Source organism: Phodopus roborovskii, unplaced genomic scaffold, assembly GCF_943737965.1.
Source record: "Phodopus roborovskii unplaced genomic scaffold, PHOROB, whole genome shotgun sequence".
NCBI classification, from domain to species: Eukaryota; Metazoa; Chordata; class Mammalia; order Rodentia; family Cricetidae; genus Phodopus; species Phodopus roborovskii.
The window spans coordinates 10,910,454-10,919,310 of record NW_026125295.1 but is presented as its reverse complement, the minus strand read 5'-3'; positions in this window follow the sequence as shown (position 1 = coordinate 10,919,310).

Genomic DNA, 8,857 nt, shown 5'->3' with positions numbered 1-8,857 from the left:
TGAGCCATCAGAAAGTGTCCCTGGGATAAGCCAGATCCAGGAAGCATGTGCCCCAAACAAGAACAACACACACACACAAACACACACACAGACACACACAGCCTATCTTCATTTGCATGGAGGCGATTGTAGAAATGCATGGGCAGCTTCTTACCCTAACCCAGTGAGGATCGTGCCACAATGGAGAGCCCTCAGTGTGGTATTCTTCTGTTACTGCCCATGTTTTCAGGGTACTAAATACACTTGTCCTTTTCCCAACTCTGATATAAACTGAATTCTTTCACTGGCCGACTAAGTTCCCCAACACAGACTTGGCAATTCAGGTCATTTTGTTTTTCCCCTACTACTGTTCTTAACAAAATATGATGGGCCTCAGCCCAGGTAAGAATTTGCCTGAGGGTCCTCTCTCCAACTATAACTGCCAAACCTCTCCGTTCTTCCATTTATTTCTTCCCTATAAACAAGAACAATACTTAGATGCTCCTGCAGACATGGGCCAATTTGTGAGCTGAACTAATTAGGGCTATAGGGTTTGACAGTAATTACAGAATTCAGTGTTACCATCTGCAGAGACCTACCCACCACTGGGTCACTGTATTTTTTTAAAAAGACAGAAAATTATGTCTGCCTTCCAGGGATGGGGCTGTGTCTGGAAACATGTCCACAACTATGGGGGTCGGGAGTTCTTTCATTTTAGCATGTTCTGAAGCAATAACTTTTAAGGAGTACTTGTGCATCTGTGACTTAGTTTCCCACCCCCACCCCCTGACACACGATAGAGCCTCAAGATCGTCATTTCTTGGTGGCAGATAGAAGCTGGCAGCAATGAAAGCCACAGGATCCGGAACACTCACATCCAGGTCATCCCAGATTCTCTGGATAATGACAGACAGGATCTGCAGCTCTGTGCCCCTGGGAGGCTGGCCAGGGGGACCTGCGCAGAACACACAGGGTCTTTTCCTCTTGCCGGTTCTCGCCACCTTCCCACTAAGCTCCGTTGTCTTGTCTTTTCTTCCCAGTTCTGTCAGCCCCCTGTGGCAGCCCGTCCACTAAGGTGTTTCCACAGAGAAGCTGAGGCGTGGGTGAGTCTGCACATTCCGTCCTGCTGATTCACCTACCTGCCTGTATTCAGTCGGAACCCATCCCAGCACTCTGGGCAAGTGTTGGTCTGTCCCTCACATCTGCGTTTCCCTCTGCCCTATCCACTGAACCCACTCCTTCAAGGGTAGCTTAGCCTTGCTGCTACCAAGCCCACAGCTCTCTTGCTCCCACAGAAGTGCAGAAACTAAAAGAGCCCTCAGGCCAGGTGAAGGGCTCTTCAGGCAGACGGTATCTCCTGGGTTTCTGGAATGAAGAATCAGAGGCCTGCAATTTTCCTTGTGACCCTATGGCCCGCTGTTTGCCCTGGGTTGAGAGAGTAGGTTTGGGTTGTTCCCACACTTGGGAACTGCATTCCAAGTCAGAGCCCACAGGAAGTAGCTTCTCCTTCCTTTCCTGATGTGAGCCCCAGCAGCCAATGAGGCCACTGCCAGGACCGTGCTGGCTCCAGGACAATCAATGTTTGCAAGCCAGGTGTGCCCACACCCTGCTTCTGACTCTTCCTCATGTTAGTCCAACTCCCCAAGACCAGCATGCTAAGGGAAGATCAGACAAGATCAAGAAAAATGCATGGGTGTCAGCAAACCAAGCTAAGAGGGAACAAGTGAGATTCTGACCCATCCAGGATCTAACAAATGTGCATCCCAGATATCGATATAAAAATGAGCCTCAGATAAACAATTGTTTTTCTAAGTGTAGCACACGTACTGTTTGGGACATAATTATTGTATTTTTTTATGTCTCTCCTGTCTGCTGTGTGACATCTCTGACTTGAAGAGTAGACAGAGCCAACGGGAAGTTTCGAATTATAAAGAAGAGCATGAAAGGAGATGTGTTAGAGAGACAATTACACTATCAGGCTAATGGGATAATGCGCCCCTGGGAATTAAAACCCCCCTAGCAGTCTCGTGCTTGGGGAAGGAGGAACTTGCTTGTCAGGTAGAGATCTCATACAGTTTTGACAACTGGTCAGACAGTGATGAGCAGAACCACACCTTAGCCAGAACTGTTTAGCTCTGCGGTCTCTGGCCCACTATTTAAACCTATTCTGAAGATTGACTTGATTCAGGGGAGTATGGGCACTAGACTCCATTTGACCCTCTTCCCCATGTGGCCAAACTGAATAAATCTTTCTCTGCTTCTCCATATTACTTGTCTCTTTAATTGGCATACTAGTGACAAATGACTGAGCCTGGCTTATTGGGACTACAAGACTCTAGACTTTGAACAGGGTGAGTCCTGGAGCCAAAGGAGCCCTGCCTTCCCACAGGATCTGTTTTCAGGCATGATGGAACCCTAAGAAGTATGGCCTCCTTAGCCCACTGAAGAGTAGATTAAGAGCAGGGTTTGGGCCAAGCCAGGTGAGTTGCCCACAAATGAGGAGCCCACACACACCTCCTCACTATGCCGCCAAAGTCACTCCAGAAGTGGCAGATGCTCTACAGTAACTGCCACTGGACACCTGTGCTCTAGCATCAGAAGAAACTTCTCTGGCCACATCTTAAACTCAAAGCCACTGTGATCTCCAGATCTGCTGTCAAAGACACTGTGAAAATCTGGAGATCTGCTGAACTGAGTGCAAGGAGACTCTAGCTGAAGCCCTAGAGGGCCGTTAGGGGCAATATGCCTCACACACCCACACAGACATGGTGACAGCCCTTGGCAGATGCGGGCCTGACAAACTCCCTTCATGCAGATGTAAAATCCTGAGAGACTGGTGCCACAGGCATTGAAGCGTCCCTGAGAAATAGGAACTAGGATGTCCAGAGGAGCAGGGGACAATGGGTGGGCAGAGCTCCCAGCTATCAGCAGAAGTGTCCTAGCCTCAGTCCACCCTTGGGAAACATGGGCATGCTATAAGGAGTTAAGAAAATGGCAGCCAAGTGCTACAGCAAAAGAGGGAGGAGCTGGATCTGGAGAGGGGGTCTACTCCCAAGCCACAAGTCGCTGCTCTGCAGGCTAGGATTGTCTTCTTGCTTCCCCTTTTAAACTCAGAAACGCAGACACACGTGTCTCATTGCAGCTGTGACTCCATAGATTCCAAACAAGAAGCAGCCCCAGACAGAGCAGCTGAGGCTCAGAAGTGGCTGGCAGTGGTGATAGGGGAAACTGGAACTGCCTCAAGCCCTACAGGAGCAGTCATATCCAAAGGGGACAACACGGGTTCCAACTGGTACACTTCCAGAAGACACTGCCCTAACCTTCTCATTTTACCTGCATGCCCACAGACAGGCCAGATGCCCTGTCCTCCTATCTGTGGCCTCTCTCAGACTGTCCTCCAGCCACCCTGGACATAGCAGCGCCACTCGGAGCCTTTGCTGGGGTTGTTTCCAACCACCTTCCATGCCCTGCCCTTGTGCAATGGTATCTAAATCACTGTTTACATATAGGGCAGTTTAACAAAGCGCTGACAGCTGGGGGCCAGGATCTCAAGCCCTGGGTTCTGGGCTCTACCTCCAACTCTGAGATGGAATAAGCTTGTGAATATGGTCAGGTTAATTAGCTTTCCTTGGTGCTCTTATATGTAAAATGGGGCCGTAGACTCCTCAGGGTATGGTAAGAATCAAATTAAATAATGCATCAAGCACTTAGCAAAGGGCCTGAGAATAATGAGCAGTGATCCTATCATCCATCTACCCACCTACCAGCCTATACATGCGTCATACGCCATCTATCTACTTATTTTTCTACCTGGCCATTCACCTATGTATTTGTGTGTGTTTTCATTTACATACCTACTAATCTATCCATCATTTATCTATTTATCAATCTACTACCTATCTTCTTATTGTTTATCTATCCCTCCCACCTACCTACCTACCTGTTTATCCATCCATACTAAAAAAAAAAAAAAAAAAAAAAAAAAACAGGTCTCAGTCTATGACAGTTTCACCCTATAGCAATCACAACTACCCAGAGTCTAGCACAAAATAAAGGTTGTTGGGTGAATAAATGAAAAATAACAATTGTCAGTGTGATAGTTAATGCTATCAATTTGACAGGATCTAAAATTGCCTAGGATACAAGGCTTTGGATAGACCCATGAGAAATGATCTAGATTAGGTTGGTCTCTGCATCCCTGCGAGGGACCACACTGCTGAGCCTGGTTGAGATGGAAAGACTCACCTTGAATGTGGACAATACCTCACTATGAGCTGGAGTCTTAGACTGAATGAAAGGAGAAAGCGCTTTGAACACCACACTTAATCTCGCTCTACTCTCTGACCATAAGACACAATGTGACCAGCTGCCTGGTGCTCCTCCTGGCCTTCCCTGACACAATGAAACACACACACCCTCAAACTAGAAACAAAACAACCACTTGTTTCTTAAGCTGCATCTGTCAGGCTTTTACCACAGCAACAAGAACAGAAAATAATACAAACCTTCCTTCTTGTTCCCTGCCTTCCTTGCCTCAAAGGGACTTAGAAACAACTTCCTCATAAGCAGTTGCTGTTAAATGCAAGGCGAAGATAGAGGATTCTACAAATTCAAGAATAGCTTGAGCTATATAGAGAGCACCAGGATAGCCAGTAGCAATACATTGTCTCAAGAACCTAATAAATAAATATAATATACAGACCACGAAAGGTGATAGAATCCTGTCATCCCAGTACTAAATAGTCCAAGGCAGGAGAATCAGGAGTTAGAGGTCAGTGTGGGCTGCAAAATGACAGTCTTTCAAAAACAAAATGAAGCAAAAACAGAACCACAAATGTAAGAGTTATACTGAGTCTGCTTTTTTAAAAATTGAGAAAAAAAACTTACAATTCCACCCTGCCAATGATAATTATTATGCCCATCAAAAACCCGTCACAGGTTTTGAAACCTAGTTTTAATGGTCAATTGTGAAAAAGAGTTTTCCATTTCATTTAGCACATTTTGTCAGTTTTCCTTCTACGTGACTACATGGTAGCACTGACTTGCTGAGACACTTTTCATTTAATCTTTTTATTGAGACAGGGTCTTGTGTGACCCACATTGGTCTGTAATCTCACTATGTAGCAAAGGATGACCCTCAACTTCTGATCCTCCAGTCTCCACCTCTTAAGTGCTGGCATTATAAACACATTCACCCTGCCCAGTTTAAGTGGCATTAGAGAGGAAGCTCAGGGCTTCCTGCATCTAGGCAAGCACTGGACTAACCAATACAACTACAGGTTGTTGAATCACTGTACTGTTAAACACTGAAGTGGTTTCGTTTTTCCCCTGCAGGAAACATCTTCCTGCCTGCAGGTTTTTCCTGGAGAATAGAATTACTTCCTTAGGACCAGATTTCTAAGAAAACTAATGGGTCTGAGCTGACAGTGACATATATATATATATATATATATATATATATATATATATATATACATAAATTTATTTTTATCTTATGTGCTTTGGAGTTTTGCCTGCAGGTATGTCTATGTACAGGTGTCTGATCCCCACGGACTAGAGTTACAGACAGCTGTGAGCTGCCATGTGGGTGCTTGGAATTGAACCCAGGTCCTCTGGAAAAGCAGCCGATGCCCTTAACCACTGAGTCATCTCTCCAGCCTCCACGGTGATTTTTTTTTTAACTGTGAATTGTCATTTTTGTTGGAGAAAATGCCATTATTGTTAGAGAAGTATTAGATTTTAGGAATGCTGTAAGAAGCAAAAATCACATTTCACCCACTCAAAGGTAGTCAGTACCCCTCACGTGTTATTTCCTTTCCATGCAGTTTTTCTTTGAGTGTTGGGAGATTATTGTCTGTTAGTTTTAGTTCATGTGTGAATTAAAGTAATGATGATACTCTAAATAAACTAGAGATCACCTTTTGTTTACATGTAGCAGCTAAGTGTTTTCCATTTTATAAATATTGGATCAAGAAGAGCACAATTTCCTTTGAGTAAATGCTTTATCACTTAGTTTCCCATTACCCTATTTGAAGAGATTTAAACAGACTCTAAACTTTTGCTTTTAAAAAGGCTTGCCACGAGTGTAGGTGGAAGTTAGGGTTTAAAAAGCAATGTGTGCTTTGAGTAAACAGAAATGAAAACTTTATTTTTTTTTCCTTTTTTTTCAAAGACAGGATTTCTCTGGGTGGATCTGGCTGTCCTGGAACTTGATCTGTAATAGACAAGCCTGGTCTCAAATTCAGTGGTCCACCCTGCCTCTGCCTTCCTAGCCCTGGGGTTAAAGGGCCATCACCCAACTCAGAAATGAAAACTCTTAACAGAAAAGTCACTACTGAAAAAGGCGAATTTCGAGTCTTTTCTAGACTCATGAGTGACATGGCAATAATTGGGTGTCGGTTTTTGCTTCCTTGAATGTTTTGATAACTATAGGAAACCCAGAAAGCACCCTAGCCAAGAGCTCTGGCACCTAGCTCGCTCCTTGAGAGAGCCTCGGGCAAGTTACACAGCCTGGATCAAAGTTTTTTAAACTGCAGTTTGTGATCCACACATAGGGTAAAAGTAACAGCGCATGTTGTTGGGGGGTTTGCAACACCAAAATATTTCTGAGCATAAAATGAACAAAAATTAATTAAAAAGCATATAGGTCACCAAACTGAGGGATTCTGGTGGCATCCATTAATATTGACTCACAAAACTTCTTTGCAACCTTGGCTCTGGACATACAGCATGTACTTTGCTATGGGCAGGCCATCTCCTATAATGGCTTCATCATGGAAAACAAAGGCTTAACATGCTTCCCTGCCTTTACTTCTCTCAGCGCATGCGTGTCAAATCAATAGATTGTATTTTGTGAGGCAAACAAACACATCCATCTCATTAATATGTAATGCCTTGATGTTTAAGAGAACCCTGGTGAAAAGGGGGAGGGGGGGTGTCTCACGTGAAAAAAGTTTCAAACTAGATTGTGTAAAACAGGCCTCCTGGCTATTTCCTTACACCCACCTACACCTGGTAAACAGCTCTCTCAATGCAGACCTCACAAGTCAAGCCTCCCTTAAATTGCCACCTGCTGGCTGCCCCACCTGGACTCACAGTTCCTCCTGAGGCAGCTGGGGTGTGCAGACAGGATGCTTCCCCGGAGGAGCACCATCAAAACAGGTTGTGCTGCTACCAGAAGTAAGTGCCATCTTCCTACACTGAAAATCAAAACCACCACCAAACAAACGAGCAAAAGGAAGTCCTGTTCTGTCATTTGTGTGATAAAATAGAGAAACCAAACCCACAAATGTCAAAAGAAGAATTAAGGAAGGAAGGAAGGGTGAGTGGGATGAGGGACGGATAAAGAAAACACAGCTCTGTGAAAGCAGCAAAGGGGGCCAGGTCGCTGCGGGCAACCACACGCTTACCTCTGTTTTGCTCACTGTGGTCAGCAGAGAAATGGTGCAGGCTGGGTGGTGTTATCGTAACACAGATGAAGCGCATCAGTCAATCCAGGAAGGGGAAGCTGACACTATCTCTTTAGAAATAAGGTTTATGCTAAGGTACGTATAACATATAAGTACTATTCAAAGTAAACAGAAGGTGGGAAGAATCCAAATGTTCAGCTAATTGAGTGAGAAATATATGTGTGTGTGTGTGTGCGCGGGCGAGTGTGCGTGTATACATATATATATTTGATTTGATATATTTGTGTGTGGATATATGTGTGTATTTATAAACACATCAATAGAAAGTCTGTTCATATTTAAGAAATAAGGGAGAAAGGATTTCAAAACCATGATCGGGCCTCAAGGTGCGAGACAGAACATTAGACGAAGAATGGTAACAACTACACATGTCACACCTGACTTAAAAAGAGGGAGAGACTTACTTTTAAAATCCAGAGAGGAGCTTTATTAGGCATGAGAATGAGAGAGAGCAATAGTCTTTAAAGGAAGGGGGTAAAGCCAGAGGAGCCTCTTCAGAGAAAATCCAAGAATAAAATCCCAACAACAAAGGCAATATTAGACCTTAATAGGTTTAGGAGGGGCAGGGGCTATAAGTTTCGTGTCGTGTGACTTAGCTCAACATAGCCTGGATAGCAAAGATCATGGAAGAATCAGGTAACATAAACTATGCAGTCTGCTCCCTAACTTGGCCCCAGAGAGAGTTTCATGAGGTGTGGTTTGACTACCAGTAAAGCCTTTTAAGGGTGACCGCTGTCTTAAAGGGGCAGCCATATGTCTGACAGGTAGGAAGAGGAAAGCCAGCTACCCCCGTTGGCCTTCCAGACTTAGCCTATGGCTGTTACATTGACCTCTAACTCCATTGGGTCTAGACCCACCGTGGAGCCGCTGAACTTACATGCTCAGAAACTGACACAGGAAAGGAGAAGGAGACAGGGCAGGGACAGCCATCTTTGGAACACCCAGAACTTTTTATACTAGTCAGAACACTCAGGAGAAAGACCAATGAAGCAGATGTTTTGAATAATAAGGAGAGACCAGTGAACAAAAAATCCTGCTCCCTGGCTGTGTACATGATAGGAGGCATAGCCTCAGAAGACCAGTCAGTCTCCAGGGCCCGAATTCTTCCACCAGACCACAGGTTGTGACTCTTTTGCTCATCTGGGTGGAAGGAGCTTCCTTGATTGACGGTTCCAGGCATTTGAGTGCTGAGGGTCCACAGGCTCAGAGGCTTTCAGCTCTGGGCCACAACTGCTGGTTCCTCCCCCTCCTCCCCCTACCCCACCCCCAGCAACCAACTATCCAGGACTATGACAGGAGCTGGCCTTGGTGGTATCAGGCCGTGGCCAGCATTATGGTTCTCATAAGACTGGGTGTGGGGACCCCAGCTCCTAACAGCAGCCAGTGTTAGCAGCGCTTGGTCCTTGGGT